This window comes from Salmo trutta, chromosome 21 (genome assembly GCF_901001165.1).
Source record: "Salmo trutta chromosome 21, fSalTru1.1, whole genome shotgun sequence".
NCBI classification, from domain to species: domain Eukaryota; kingdom Metazoa; phylum Chordata; class Actinopteri; order Salmoniformes; family Salmonidae; genus Salmo; species Salmo trutta.
In genome coordinates, this window is record NC_042977.1 from 10,378,350 (window position 1) to 10,395,381 (window position 17,032).

The window sequence follows — 17,032 nt, forward strand, 5'->3', positions numbered from 1 at the left end:
ATTTCGGAATGAGACTCTTCATTTGTTACATTCTTGCAGCTCTTTTTTGGTGTGGTGCCATGTCTGCAGCATGGTTGCCAGGTATTCTTGTTAGAGGGCGTGTCCCTCATTGTCACTTCCTATTATCCTGAATCGAGGGGTGTCGGGTGATACCACCTCCATCCAGCATGTAGGGGAAATGGATTTCCCCATGTTAAAATATGCTAGAATGTACTATTTAAAATGGAGTTAATTAAAACAAATCATGTTTATGATAATACATAACTAAAATCATATTTATGGTAAACATGTTAAAAGATTAGATCCTTTGTCACGTTCGTTGGAATGATCGGACCAAGGCGCAGCGTGAGTAGCGTTCCACATAATTTATTAAAAAGTGAAACTTAGCAAAATACAAAACAATAAAGAATAAACGAACCGTGACGACAATGCAGTGCTAACAGGCAACTAAACATAAACAATATCCCATAATGCTACTGAAAAAATGCTACTGAAGTATGATCCCCAATTAGAGACAACAATAACCAGCTGCCTCTAATTGGGAATCATACAAATCACCAACATAGAAAATCAAACCTAGAACCCCACATAGAAATAATTAAACCAAATCAACCCCACAGTCACGCCCTGACCTACTCCACCATAGAAAAATAAAAGCTTTCTATGGTCAGGACGTGACATCCTTGGATGAATTATATGTGTATCTTCACAGCCTTCCTGCCTCAGATGTTTGGAACTGTCCGAAATGCTTTCGTTAACCCTTCATTTGGGTAGCTCCTGTTCTGCTATTTGTATCTGTATTTATTATGGATCCCCATTAGCTGTTGTCAAAGCAGCAGCTACTGTTCCTGGGGTCCGGCAAAATTCAGGAAGTTACACAATTTAAAAACATTACAATACATTCATTACAGAATTCACAACACACTAAGTGTGTGCCCTCAGGCCCATACTCCACTACCACATACCTACAACACAAAATCCATGTGTGCGTGTGTGTGTATGCATGTGTCTGTGCCTATGTTTGTGTTGCTTCACAGTCCCTGCTGTTCCATAAGGTGTATTTTTATCCGTTTTTTAAAATCTGATTCTACTGCTTGCATCAGTTACCTGATGTGGAATAGAGTTCCATGTAGTCATGGCTCTATGTAGTACTGTGTGCCTCCCATAGTCTGTTCTGGACTTGGGGACTGCAAAGAGACCTCTGGTGGCATGTCTTGTGGGGTATGCATTGGTGTCAGAGCTGTGTGCTAGTCGTTTAAACAAACAGCTCGGTGCTTTCAACATGTCAATACCTCTCACAAATACAAGTAATGATGAAGTCAATATATCCTCTACTTTGAGCCAGGAGAGATTGACATGCATAGTATTAATGATTGATCTCTGTGTACATCCAAGGGCCAGCCGTGCTGCCCAGTTCTGAGCCAATTGAACATTTCATAAGTCCCTCTTTGTGGCACTTGACCACACGACTGAACAGGAAATCCAGGTGCCACAAAACTAGAGCCTGTTGGACCTGCCTTGTTGATAGTGCTGTTAAGAAGGTAGAGCAGGTAGAGCTTTATTATGGACAGACTTCTCCCCATCCTGCTCAATTTCCACATTATTTATTACAAGAATTAGTTGAGGTTTAGGGTTTAGTGAATTATTTGTCCCAAATACAATGCTTTAACTTTTTGAAATATTTAGGACTAACTTATTCCTTGCCATCCACTCTGAAACTAACTGCAGCTCTTTGTTAAGTGTTGCAGTCATTTCAGCTGTAGTAGCATATATAGACACACCGGCTTTACTCAAAGCCAGTGGCATGTCGTTAGTAAAGATTGAAAAGAGTAAGGGGCCTAGACAGCTGCCCTGGGGATTTCCTGATTCTACCTGGATTATGTTGGAGGCTTCCATTAAAGAACACCCTCTGTGTTCTGTTAGACAGGTAACTCTTTATCCACAATATAGCAGGGGTGTAAAGCCATAACACAAGTTTTTCTGGACTATGATCGATAATGTCAAAAGCCGCACTGAAGTCTAACAAAACAGCCCCCCCCCCCAAACTTTTTATCATCAATTTCTCTGAGCTAATCATCAGTAATTTGTGTAAGTGCTGTGCTTGTTGAATGTCCCTCCCTATAAGCGTGCTGAAAGTCTGTTGTAAATTTGTTTACTGTAAAATAGCATTGTATCTGGTCAAACATTATTTTTTCCAAAACTTTACTAAGGGTTGGTAACAGGCTGATTGGTCGGCTATTTGAGCCAGTAAAGGGGGCTTTACTATTCTCAGGTAGCGGAATGAGTTTTGATATGTAGACCTCAGTTTAACCTCAAGCTTAAGATCAGTTCACTTGTATTTATTTACAGACCTTATACTGTATGTATTCTATTTTATGCACATTATGGTTTTGATTCTCTTACTTTGTAAATACACTATATACACAAAAGTATGTGGACACCCCTTCAAATTAGTGGATTCAGCTATTTCAGCACACCCATTGCTGATAAGTGTATAAAATCGAGCACACCGCCATGCAATCTCCATAGACAAACATTGGCAGTAGAATGACCTTACTGAAGAGCTCAGTGACTTTCAACATGGCACAATCATAGCATGCCACCTTTCCAACAAGTCAGTTTGTCAAATTTCTACACTGCTATAGCTGCACCGGTCAACTGTAAGTGCTGTTATTGTGAAGTGGAAACATCTAGGAGCAGCAAAGGCTCAGCCGCGAAGTGGTAGGCCACACAAGCTCACAGAATGGGACCGCCGAGTGCTGAAGCACACAGCACGTAAAGATTGTCTGTCCTTGGTTGCAACACTCACTGCCGAGTTCCAAACTGCCTCAGGAAGCAACGTCAGCACAATAACTCTTCTTGGGGAGCTTCATGAAAAATGGGTTTCCATGGCCGATCAGCCTAAGATCCCGATGCACAATGGCAAGAGTCGTCTGGAGTGGAGTAAAGCTTACCTTCATTGGACTCTGGAGCAGTGGAAACATGTTCTCTGGAGTGATGAATCACTCTTCACCATCTGGCAGTCCGACAGACGAATCTGGGTTTGGCGGATGTCAGGAGAACACTACCTGCCCGAATGCATAGTGCCAACTGTAAAGTTTGGTGGAGGAGGAATAATGGCCTGGGCTGTTTTTCATGGTTCAGGCTAGGCCCCTTAGTTCCAGTGAAGGGAAATCTTAATGCCACAGCGTTCAATGACATTCTAGATGACTCTGTGCTTCCAACCTTGTGGCAAGTTTTGGGAAGGCCCTTTCCTTTTTCAGCATGACAATGCCCCCTGCTCAAAGCGAGGTCCATACAGAAATTGTTTGTTGAGATCGGTGTGGAAGAACTTGACTGGCCAGCACAGAGACGTGACCTCAGCCACATCGAACACCTTTGGGATGAATTGAAATGCCGACTTCACTAATACTCTTGTGGCTGAATGGAAGCAAGTCACCGCAGCACTGTTCCAACATCTAGTGGAAAGCCTTTCCGGAAGAGTGAAGGCTGTTATAAAAGTAAAGGGGGGACCAACTCCACATTAATGCACACGATTTTGTAATGAGATTTGTTCAACGAGCAGGTGTCTACATACTTTTGGTCATGTAGAGTAATTTAAGGTTTAGGAAAATAAACCCTCCAATATCTCGACCATACTCAGTTCAGTCTTTCGTTGCCTGCTTGGTCTGTCCCTTTTCTCTCATTTCTGAGCATGAGCTTAGCTTGCTAATGACATCACCTATAAGTGTGATTAAGGATGTCTATTGGAGAAGCAGATCCTGGAACTCTTCATTCATATTCTCTTTGACAACATATTTGCCCCATGACACAGCACAGTTGCCCCATGACCCAACACAGTTGCCCCGCCATGACAAAGTCAACTGCTTGACAGAGTTATTGTTTGTCTCCTACAGAAAAACCCGTGTCTGAACAGCGGAGTGTGCTACTCCATGTGGGACGACTTCATCTGCAATTGTCCTCCCAACACTGGAGGGCGTTGCTGTGAGGAGGTCAAGTGGTGTGAGCTGTCTCCATGCCCCTCGACTGCAGCCTGCCAGTCCCTCTCCCAGGGCTTTGAGTGTGAGTTGTTAGTTCGAGAATCCCTTTCTGTACAGATTATAAAGAGATTATCAATCAAATTCCAGTCTGCAGAATTCACTATTATTTACAGAAATGTTTCCAAAACCTCTCCTTGAATACCCCCAGAGAGTTCAAAATAATTGACCTAATCCAGTATCAGCACACCTGATTCAATTACCGGTACCTCACTAATCATCAAACCCTTTATTAACTGCTTGATTAGTTGAATTAGGTCTGCTTAATTAGTTGGATCAAGTGTGCTGTACTTGAATAGATCAAATACGTGAAACTGTCTGGGGGTTCTCTAAGACGGGTTAGGAAATACAGACATAAAGCAATTGCTTCTCTGTATTTTGCATATTGTATATAGAGTAGGCTATTATGTCGGCCTATTCATACTGTCAGTGTTTATACATTAAATGGACTGTTGGTTATTCTGCCTTTATAGACTTATTTGATGGAGTGATTGTGAGACCCAAACATTTTTGCAAATGTGTTTTTCCAACACTTACAAAAATACATCGAGCTCTGGCTCAGAACGTTTGTTCCTCGGTTTATTTTTGTCTACGTAATCACTACAACACAAGCTAATAGAGGATACATCTAGGTCTAAGGAGAAGAACTATGTAGTGCATGGATCAACTAGATTCAGTCTGGGCCGATTTTCTTCTTGAGCAGATGGTCAGGGGGAGACAACAAATTGACTGCAGAAGCCGAAACAGATATAATACTTGACTCAAACAGTTGAGTTCAGGTGCATCCTGTTTCCATTCATCATCCTTGAGATGTTTCCACAACTTGATTGGAGTCCACCTGTGGTAAATTAAATTCATTGGACATGATTTGGAAAAGCACACACCTGTCTATATAAGATCCCACAGTTGACAGTGCATGTTAGAGCAAAAACCAAGCCATGAGGTCGTAGATTTGTCCGTAGAGCTCCGAGACAGGATTGTGTCGAGACACAGATCTGGGGAAGGGTACTAAAACATTTCTGCAGCATTGAAGGTCCCAGAGAACACAGTTTGGCTAAGCTGGCCACGCGGCCAAACTGAGCAATCGGGGGAGAAGGGCCTTGGTCAGGGAGGTGACCAAAAACCCGATGGTCACTCTGACAAAGCTCCAGAGTTCCTCTGTGGAGATGGGAGAACTTTCCAGAAGGACAACCATCTCTTCACAACTCCACCAATCAGTCCTTTATGGTAGAGTGGCCAGACGGAAGCCACTCCTCAGTAAAAGGCACATGGCAGCCCGCTTGGAGTTTGCCAAAAGGCACCCAAAGGACTCTGACCATGAGAAACAAGATTCTCTGGTCTGATTAAACCAAGATTTAACTCTTTGGCCTGAATGCCAAGCGTCTTGTCTGGAGAAAACCAGGCACCATCCCTATGGTGAAGCATGGCGGTGGCAGCATCATGCTGTGGGGATGTTTTTCAGCGGCAGGGAATGGGAGACTAGTCAGGATGGAGGGAAAGGTGAACGGAGAAAACTACAGAGAGATCCTTGATGAAAACCTGCTCCAGAGCACTTAGGAGCACTTAGGTTCACCTAAGGTGTGGCTTCAGGTGTTCTTGAGTGTCCAGAGCACGGACTTAAACCCGATCTCTGGAGAGACCTGAAAATAGCTGTGCAGAACTTGAGAGGATCTGAGAGGATCTGCAGAGAAGAATGGGCGAAACTCCCCAAATACAGAAGTGCCAAGCTTGTAGCTTGGAAGACTTGAGGCTGTAGTCGCTGCCAAAGGCGCTTCTACAAAGTACTGAGTGAAGGGTCTGAATACTTATGTAAATGTGATATTTCAGTTTTGTGATTATGGGGTATTGTGTATAGATTAATTAGAAGAAAAAAAAAACGATTTAATCAATTTTAGAAAAAGGCTGTAACGTAACAAAATTTGAATAAAGTTAAGGGGTCTGAATATTTTTCGAAGGCAACGTATATGGTTCCTTACACTGAAAGTAGTCTATGGGCCAGGAGAGACTGTAATCCATGGCTCTGATTTCTTTAAACAGCCACTAACAACTTCAGACAACTTTAGCTAAGGCTAACCAAAAAAATCAGTTGGAGAGATGCAGCAACCGTTCAATGTTCAAAATGTCATAGTCCTAACGGAAAGGTGATTTGGCCCAGTTGTTGAACATTGAACTTGCACCCATCTCTCTCGTAGATTTTTGGTTAGTAGTGGCTAAAGTTAGCTGAAGTTAATAGAATCCATTATAATAAATTCAAACCATGGTTTACAGTCTTTCCTGGCAGATACGTCTACTGACTAAGGTCTAAAATAGAGAACTTATCCTTTAATTCCCAATTAAACAACCTGTCTCAATCCGGAAGTACTGCAACCTTTGCACCTGGTGCAACCACTTAGTAAATCCAGACCATATGGATGGATAACGCTGATAAAGTGTCATGTAAGGTTCCCCATCCAGTAGAGCTTACTAATGTGTACTGTAACATACAATGTATATAGATGCAATCTGTAATTTAATTTCCAGTCAACAGCCCACTTGTTGTGTCTTAACAAATGTAACTTTCTCCATTGTTGCTTATTGTGCCACTGAGGATATTTAAGTTACAGATTTATGGCTCTATTTTCAGCTTGTTTGCAATTTCAACTTGTTCTTTTTTCAAATCCTAGTGCCAAGAGTGGTAATTTACCTGTCTTATGGGCTTGCTTGCACTGAGGTTGGAGGGGTAGCAATATTTGAGTTGTGTCCTTAAAAACGTGTGCCAAAGAGCCAATTTCAGTATGTGCTGGTGGGGATATTTAAGACCAACCAAAAGCTGATTTTAGCAGTTGGTTATGGCATGGATTTTGACAGCGGAAGCGCAGCCTATCCAGCCGTGATGCACAGTGCCCATATGCACATGGAACAAGAAAGATGTGCCTTTAATTGTTTAATTTGATTAAAAACCAAGCATAGCCTCCATTGCTCTCAATGAAGGCAGTTTATTTTGTCCTGCCCAATGCATTCGCCAAGTAGTCAAGACTATCAATACAGGATTTGGCTTGTGAGACTGCTTTGAAATAAATCTTAATCACCAAAGCTTTATTAAAATATCAAGTCTGGGAGCAGCAAAACAGTTATTGTACATTATTTTAGCCAGCTCCTGTTATTATTTTGGATGTTTGTAAAATGGAAGAAGAGATGGATAATAAAATAATCCAGTGACACTCCTATTTAGAAACATTTAAGTTATTTTCCTGTAACAATTTCTTGTTTTATGTTTAGTTTGATGCCTCTGGTGTCTTTATTATCCTGGCCTTAAATTAGGGAGGTAGCCTATCCATTAAAGGTTTCTAAAGGGTCTACTCAAGGCTCTTGCCATCATGCTTTTGCATTATTCACAATTCACATAGGCAGTGGCGATTTTTAGCATGTAAATCTTGGTGGGGCAAACAAACAAAAAAATGTGGGATGCAGGCCAGCAACACAACAAAACACTAAACAATACATTAATTGCACTATAACGGTGACAAAACGGTGCCCACAAACTGTTAGGGCCTACATAAAGCTGTCCCTACAGCAGTCCCAACATCTTACGACTGCTACACCTGGCTATCAGCGGAGCCTTGTCTGGCAGCGAAAAAGTTAATTCAGCCTCATTTACTTAACAAAAACATAGCTGATATGCCTGACTTGCTTTAAACAAATGTGGTTTCTACTGACAATTGAGATTTACAAACTATGGCATAAGGGGACGACAAGGGGATAAGAGGCAATCCGTAATTTCGATTAAGACATTAATGAGCGAGCTAGGACGGACGTAGTCAATATAGCTATTTGGTTAGCACTTTTGAAATGTCCAGCACATTTCTCAAAAACAGGTTATAGGCTACATGTGCACCACCAAGTCAGAACATTAGGCAAAATTAAGAGGGATAAATTGACCAAATTATTAGGGTGAGGCACATGGGCTACTAACATCTTACTACACAATATACACTTAATATTACTTTCTTAGCTACAGTATATATATCTCCCTGGCATATTACATCATTGATGCAGCAGCATACAATACAATTTTTGGACACACCTTGCTGTGCTCACTTGATGTCGTGGCGGTACTTCGTGGGCAAATTTTGTCATCAAAGTCTGGCATTCTCTAGATTTATGGTGCTTTCAAAACTGGGAACTTTGAAAAGAAAACAAGGTTGAATCATGATGACGCCAGGTCGTAGCTCTAGAAAAAGAGGTTGGATTTACAATTCCGAGTTGGATGACCGTTCAAAATGTATTTTCCCAGTCGGAGCTCGTTTATTCCCAACTTCCCAGTTGTCTTGAACTCACTGAAGTCAAGTTTTCGCAGTTCCGAGTTAACATGTTTTGAGCGCGTCACAAATCATGCTTCATTGACAGCATGGCCAATGTTGAATGTTTTTCATTTTAAACTTGGAAAAGAGTCCCTTAATCCCAGATTTGAGATCACACAGCCACTGTCACTGATTCCTTCCAAACCACTCATTGTTAAATTTGCTATTTCCAACTTGTCTAATGTTTATGTCCAATGGCCAATGAGCACTGATACATTTTATCTACAATTTCTTTTCATTATTTATCTTCATATGACAAGGATTAAAAAGGATTGCTAGCTAAGATTTTGAAAGTATAATGTTGACATGATCAGTCAAATCAAAGCTACTGTACATATAACGTGATTTGACGTCATTTTAGCTGTGGCCAATGACCTTGAGCCTTCTTGAATGGCCACTTCTAAGGTAACTCGCAGCACCCGAGGGGCTAGTCTAGGGGCTAGCCTTTCTCAAGAAAACAAAAAAGAGACCATGTTTGTGTGCGGCTTTATTAACTGAATGAAATATATTCTTTTTTACATTGTTTGCAAACTGATATGTGACATGTATTAATGCCAAAATAACATGCAAACAGGCATTTTTTGCTAAAAATGTGAGGCTACCCCATCTGGCCTGAATGATGGGTCGCCACTGCACATAGGACTACATGCAGTGCATACTCCATTCGGCTTGTATCCATCCCCATTTCCAAAGAGTGCGTCTTATCCAGTTACCAAAGACGCACTCCTCCAAACATATTCAAATTTTTCAGTCGAAAAACATCATTAACGGTAGGGTTAGGCTATATCTTGCTTATTGAGAATGTGCCTCATACATAGGCTAACATACAATTTACTGGAGCCTAGTATTTTTTATTTGAGGAGAAGCCTCAGAGAAGCAAATTACAACAATGTTGATTGTCAACACTCCAAACATATTGATCAAATGCTGGATGTTGCCATCACTCATTACTGTAACCTATGCTCTTTAATAAACTTTAGTATAAATCCACAATGGACTAGGACAAGAATATTCCATGTCCCCAGCCAAATTAGAGTTGATAACAATGCAAAACCGTCAATAACCTACACAATCTGAGATAAATACATGCAGTATGAAGCCATGGAATGCCTTGATTGGCCAGTGAGTGGCCAAACCCTCATCATACCTACAACTTGTTTATTCATCGAAACCCAGCCATTTCATGCCACCGCCAGCTATTGCGCTCATAATTCCGACTGTGAAAATAGAAAAAGTATTTCTGACACACCCGGGGCCTATAGCACTACCGGCAGCACTAGGTTTATGTTAGGTTTGTTAAAATAGATCCCTACGTCTTAATTAACCCTCTGCTGTTTTGCATTCCAGGTGTGTCCAACGTGACCCTCTGGAATGACGGCATACTGTCCTACAGAGGCAATGAGAAGATCAGCCGCCACCTCAGCAGCATCCTCCTCAGTGTGCGAACCAGGCAAACGGACACCACGCTACTACACGCCGAGAAAGGCTCTGAGTTCCTCACAATCTCCCTCCAAGACTCTCGCCTGGTGCTGGAGCTACAGGCCGGCAGTGGCGAGGCCTCCCCCAAGCTGACTGTCCAGAGCCGAGGCCTTCTCAGCAACGGCCAGTGGCACACAGTGGAGATCTCCATGGAAGCTCCGGATCTACAGACCTCCAGGTGGATCATGGTCCTGGACGGGGGAAGAGAGGGAGGAGAGAAGGAGGTGTCTGAAGCCGCCTCTGGGAGCCTGGACTTCCTCAGGGAGGGAGTGGACATCCTCTTGGGAGGTTTGGGGCCCGAGGCTGGGGGGAACCTGGCTGGATGTCTGGGCCCCGTTCAGATCGGTGGGCTCCCGCTGCCCTACTATGGCGACACCGACCTGAACCTTCCCAGGCCCCAAGAGGAGCAGTTTGTGAGGACCCCCGGTGTTGCCACCCCACAATATGGCTGCTGGGGAGCCAGTGTGTGCTCGCCCAACCCCTGTCTGAACCAGGGGGTATGTGAGGACCTCTTTGACCTCTCCCTCTGCAGGTGCCCGTCTGAGTGGATTGGGCCACAATGCCAGAATGATGCGAACACCTGTGCTGTCAAGCCCTGCGTCCATGGAAACTGCACTGTCCTAGGGGAGGGTTACGTATGTGCGTGTGAGCCAGGGTACGGGGGGGCCAGGTGTGAGAAAGATGTGGATACGTGTGAGAACAACGAGTGCGGCCCAGGGGCCACCTGTCTCAGGGGCCTCCAGAACTACGCCTGCCTTTGCCCCAGGAACATGACCGGGCCCCTCTGCAAGTGAGTCTCAAACACTCCCCATTTTGCCCTTAAACCCTCCAATCCCCATTCAGCAAACTCTAACCTAACATAAGGCTAAACGCTAAGAGAACATGTCCAGAGACAAATATGCAAAGCACAACAAAACCATCCAAAGCTATGATTCAATTGTGTGTGTGTGACATATTACATAAAAGGGTGATGTGAACACAAAATGACCCTTAAAATCATTCTCTTTCAGTGAGAAGGTTCCAGAAGTCCCGTGGTACATTGAAAAGATACCGTAAGAAATTTTACGTTCTTTCAAGTAATTTGTAAAAAATGATCTTGTCTCAAGCCAATACAGGTTCACGCAGAGTGACTAAGACACATCAACTGAATCAACTAGCTAACAATCCTGTTTGAACCATGATGCCAGCTACCAGACTCTTAACTGTCATATCTCATTCTTATATGTTTGTGTCGCTCTACTCTAGATACCCCAACCTGCCCGTATCCATGTGTCCTGGCCACAGATGGAACTACAGCTGCTTCAACGGGGGGAACTGCTCTAAACTGGACAACACCTGTGATTGTCTGCCAGGTTTTATAGGGCAATGGTAAGCCATGGCTGTAAACAATAGTACATCTGTAGTAAACGCTTGTGTCAATGAATCTTAATGAAACCGAAGTGTAATTTCAATGTAATTCAGGCATTCTTGAAGATTAAGACAATCCTTGTCCTGAGCAAAGGATCCCAATTTCAATCTCCTAAACTCCCCCCAAAAACGGTAACTGGCAAAACATGTAAAAGATACAAAAACGGTTCTTATATAGTTCATTGCACTATAACCCTCTGTGACTTTAAACTGTGACTCCTTAAAGATGTGTCCCATGGTTTGGTCAATGATTTTTCTTAAAATCCTAAATGACTGAGGAATGAACAGGGTCAACTATACTGTGTCATGAGGACAACATCTTCATTTCCTGATTACATGTAGTGTAACAAGACAAGACCACTTAGGGTCGGATAAGTTCTCTACTTGTGATAGATTTAAACAAACCAGATTGATATCACCATGGTCAAAACCATAACCTGTCAACGTCATCTCCCTTGAAGATTAAGATAAAATAGGAATTATCAACGGAATTAGCGCTGGAGCATTATATAGTGGTATAAGTAAAACAAAAATACGTTTGGAGATTTGCATGACATATTTGGATAATCTAATGTTAGAATTAAACAATCAAGGCCTTTAAACACATTTATTGTTGGACAATAAATGTGAAAATGAAATGCCTTTTATGGTGTCTGAAAGAGTTGACATAAATCCAGGTAGTCAACTCTTATGTCAATTGGGAGATTGCTACTTTACAGTGGGATAGCTGATACTTTTGGTCTATTGTACCAATGTATATTAATAATTATAATCTTAATATTATTAAAATATCAAATAACTATAAAGTAATATAAGTATATTTCATTAAATCCCCCGTCTGTAACAGGTGTGAGGTAGACTTTGATGAGTGTGCGTCGGGCCCCTGTGAATACGGAGGCTACTGCCACAACCTCGCCAACAACTTCCGCTGTGATTGTGAGATCAACTTTACAGGTGACCAGTGCCAGATCGATGTCAATGATTTCTACCTGTATCTGGCCCTGCTGCTGTGGCAGTACATGTTCCAGCTCACATCCTACCTCCTCTTGCACCTCGACGATGCCCCCGAGATTGAGTGGGTACACCAGCTGATGGACGACAACTAAGGGCCCATTGGGAGCCAACATGTGCTACGAAGAGTTGATTGAGTTTTCTGGGTAGATGTTACCCCCACCTCCTAGACACAGTTCTAGGATCAGTATACCCTCCCCAAATCCTTACCTTCACCATTAGGGGGTACATAGAAATCCGGTCCTCAGTATTTCCTGAGGCATCCCACTCCCAATTAGCTAATCTGGACGATTAGAGGTGAAGTGATACTGTACATATTTCCGTACTGTATGTGTATCAACATGGCTTGCGTTAAACAAGTCAGCCAAAGAAGGTGACGTGATAGAACCGTTAACTTTAATCTGTTCTAAATGAAATGACTTGCAGCTCTTCCTATTACCATAGAGTATGCTCATTTTAATGTCGATATCCATCCAGATCTGACTTTCATACTGAAAGCCCATCATGGTAGAAGGCTGTTTTTCTGTGCCTTACAACCAGAAAGTATTTGCGGGAACAATGTTTTTTCTAAGGTATTTATGTTTTCTAATTTAAGAAGATGAATGTTAATAGAACCCCATTTGTATGTATGTATAACTTGTGTATATATTTTGTATACACTGTACCTATTCTTTTGAGTTGCACACAGTAAAACAGTGAGAACATCTATAGTTGAGAAATGTTGTTACTAGCAGGTCATTTATAATAAGAAATGGTATATTTAACACAAAACCAGAAAGCTATAATCCCAATATGTACATACATAATATGTAAAGGTGAAAATATGTACAATAAACTTTGTGTAATAACGAGTGAATCTAAATCAAACTTTTTTATATCCATGTTTATGTTACTTTAATATTACTCTGTACACACTTTCCATTTTAAATTATTTATTTATTCAGGGTAAACCCATTGAGACCATGGTCTCATTCCAGAGGGTGCCCTGATCACAATAACCAGTACAATGTATTAAAAAAACACCAATCAATACAAAATACCCCATTTATGAAAAACAGTTACAGTCCTCAGCTACTACTTCCTCAATTAACACCATAAACTGTCTGAGCAGCACCAGAGAATGTAATTGTAATGAGTTCTGCAAATTGTTCCTGCAGTGAGTGTCACGATCACTATCCTCGAACTCCCTGTCATAAATAAGCCAAGGCGCAGCATGCTGGTAATTACACATCCTTTATTTAGAAGTGAAACCGAACAAAACAATAAACAGGATAAACAGAAAGAAACGTGACGTTCTGGGGCTGCTCAAAGGCAGCTACACAAAAACAAGATCCCACAACTCAAGGAGGGAAAAAGGGCTGCCAAAGTATGGTTCCCAATCAGAGACAATGATAGACAGCTGCCTCTGATTGGAAACCATACCTGGCCAAAACATAGAAATAAAATACATAGAATGCCCACCCCATATTACACCCTGACCTAACTAAACAGAGAAAAACGGCTCTCTCAGGTCAGGGCGTGACAGTACCCCCCCCCCCCCCCCCCCCACCCAAAGGTGTGGACTCCCGGCCGCAAACCTGAACCTATAGGGGAGGGTCCGGGTGGGCATCTATACGTGGCGTCTCTGGTTCGGGGCGTAGCCCCCACACCGCCCGCTGATCCCCCGCTTCTGTGTCGCCGGAGGAACCAGACCGCGGATCATCGCCGGAGGCTCTGAACTGCCGACCGCCGCTGAAGACTCCGGGCTGCGGACCGCCGCTGGAGGCTCCGGGCTGGGGACCGCCGCTGGAGGCTCCGGGCTGGGGAGCGTCGCTGGAGGCTCCGGACTGGGGAGCGTCGCTGTAGGTTACGGACTGGGGAGCGTCGCTGTAGGTTACGGACTGGGGACCGTCGCTGCAGGCTCCGTGCCATGGATCATCACTACAGGTTCCGCGCCATGGATCATCACTGGAGGCTTTGTGCCATGGATCATCACTGGAGGCTCCGGGCCATGGATTATCACTGGAGGCTCGTGCCATGGATCATCTCTACAGGCTCCGGGCCATGGATCATCCCTACAGGCTTCTTGCCATGGATCCTCCCTACAGGCTCCGGGCCATGGATCATCCCTACAGGCTCCGGGTCATGGATCATCACTGGAGGCTTCGTGCCATGGATCATCACTGGAGGCTTCGGACCATAGATCATCACTGGAGGCTACCTACGTGGAGCTGTGCTGGGCTGTGCAGGCGCACTGGCGACACAGTGCGCAGGACTGGCACAGGATATACTGGGCCGTGGAGACGCACTGGAGGTCTGGAGCGTATGGCTGGCACAACTCGTCTTTGCTGGATGCTCAACCCAGCTCAACAACTGCAGGGCGCGGGCACAGATCGCACCGGCCTGTGAGTGCACACTGGCGACACAGTGTGCATCACCGCATAACACAGTGCTTGCCCCGACACTCGTTCCCCACGGTAAGCACGGGGAGTTGGCTCAGGTCTCCACCCTGACTCTGCCAAACTCCCCATGTGCCCCCCCCCCCCAATTGTTTTTGGGGGGGATGCCTCTCGTGCTTCCCTTGATGTTGGTTCTCCCCGGTCCAGCTCGTCTTCCCAGCAAGCACACGCTGCTTGGCTTTCTTGTGGTGGGATCTTCTGTCACTATCACTGTCCTCGAACTCCCTGTCATAAATAAGCCAAGGCGCAGCGTGCCGGTAATTTCACATCCTTTATTTAGAAGTGAAACTGAACAAAACAATAAACAGGATAAACAGAAAGAAACGTGATGTTCTGGGGCTGCTCAAAGGCAGCTACACAAAAACAAGATCCCACAACTCAAGGAGGGAAAAAGGGCTGCCTAAGTATGGTTCCCAATCAGAGACAATGATAGACAGCTGCCTCTGATTGGAAACCATACCTGGCCAAAACATAGAAATAAAATACATAGAATGCCCACCCCATATTACACCCTGACCTAACTAAACAGAGAAAAACGGCTCTCTCGGGTCAGGGCGTGACATTGAGGCTAAAAACTGATTTACCTAAATCGTTGGAGACCCGAGGAACCTCAAATGTTAACCAACCCTGTGAACGAAATATTTTTATACTTCAACAAGGAAGTTAGGAAAGTCATAAGCTTGTGTAGTAGAGCTTTGTAAACAAAAAGGGAATAGTGACAATACAAGAACCGGAAAATAACTTTGTAAACATTTTCGGATTACTTCCTTGCAATTCCAATCAAAAAAATGTAATTGAGTTAATCTCAGGAATTGCTGTGATTAATTGCAAATCCTGAATTTGAACAAATTTGCACAAGATTTTTCATACAAAAAAACCCAAGAATATTGACGTCCTGATTTTGTCTAAAGTAATGGTTAGCAAAGATAGGTCAATTGAGAAAGCACACTTTCTTTAACCTCCAAATAAACTTGTTTTTACATTGGATTGTTGTTTTTATCTGTATAGATTATGTATTTGGGATGCTTTCAGTGTATTTTGAAGGCTTTCAGACAATGCGATTAATTACGATAAAAATAAAACGAGTGGACTAAAATTACAAAAAGTTAACTGATTAACTCTGACAGCCCTAATAATAACATATTCCATTTAGCAGTCACTTTTATCCAAAGCAATTTACAGTCAGTCATGTGTGCATACATTTCCTAATGGGTGGTCCCAGTGGGAATCAAACCCATGATCCTGGCACAAGTGCCAAGCTCTACCTCTACCAACTGAGCCACACAGAACCACATATTGTGATGCCTTAACCAGCCTTCTCCAAAAGAATGCATATGTCAGGTGTTTAAATCAAAATTTTGATATGATGTCTCCTAAAATAAATCATTTAAATTTGTATATTTTGTTTCAACAAGGACAAGTGGTCTGAGGCGGTCATAGAATTCAAGAACAAATTTCTGATAAGAAAGAATGATGAATGCCAAAATGTTTGTAAAATTTTATTTTACGGCCACTACAAGCACCAATCTGTGCACACACACAGTTAGTGATTGAGACTCAATATCTTTCTGTTTTGTAATATCGTACCAATGTATATGCATAATACTATTATTGACGTTATAATATTAAATTAATTAATTCATATTTAATGTTCTTATTTAATTGATAAAATAATAACAATGTATTTCATTAAATTCCCTGTCTGTAACAGGTGTGAGGTAGACTTCGACGAGTGTTTGTTAAACCCCTGTGATAACGGAGGCTACTGCCAAAACCTCCCCAATGGCTTCCACTGTGAGTGTGGGATCAACTTCTCGGGCGACCAGTGCACGATTGACTGCAATGACTTCTACTTGTACTTGGGCCTGGTGCAGTTGCAATTCATGCTCCAGCTCATTTCCTACCTCATCCTGCACATTGATGATGGCCCAGAGATAGACTGGGAACACCAGCAGATGGACAACGACGAGGAGCCCATTGGGGACAACATGGATGACTAGGGGCCATTGGGAGCCAAAATGGAAGACTGAGGGGCTAATGGAGCCAACATGGATGACTAGGGCCAATTGGGAGTCAACATGGACAACTAGGGGCCATTGAGAACCAACAAGGATGACTAGGGGCCATTGGGAGCCAACATGGATGACTAGGGACTATTGGGAGCCAACATTGACAACTAGGGGCCATTGGGAGCCAACATGGGCTACGACGAGTTGATTGAGTGTTTTGCGTAGATGTTGCCCACACCTCCTAGACACAGGTCTAGGATCAGTATACCCTCCCCAAATCCTTACCTTCACCATTAGGGGGTAAATGGAAA

The 17,032-nt window shown here is 43.2% G+C and overlaps 1 pseudogene; it reads left to right on the plus strand.

The window, feature by feature from the left end:
- LOC115157709 (protein crumbs homolog 1-like) overlaps positions 1 to 16,720 on the plus strand; it is a 29,114-nt pseudogene extending 12,394 nt beyond the window's left edge.
- Positions 16,721 to 17,032: the final 312 nt, after the last annotated feature.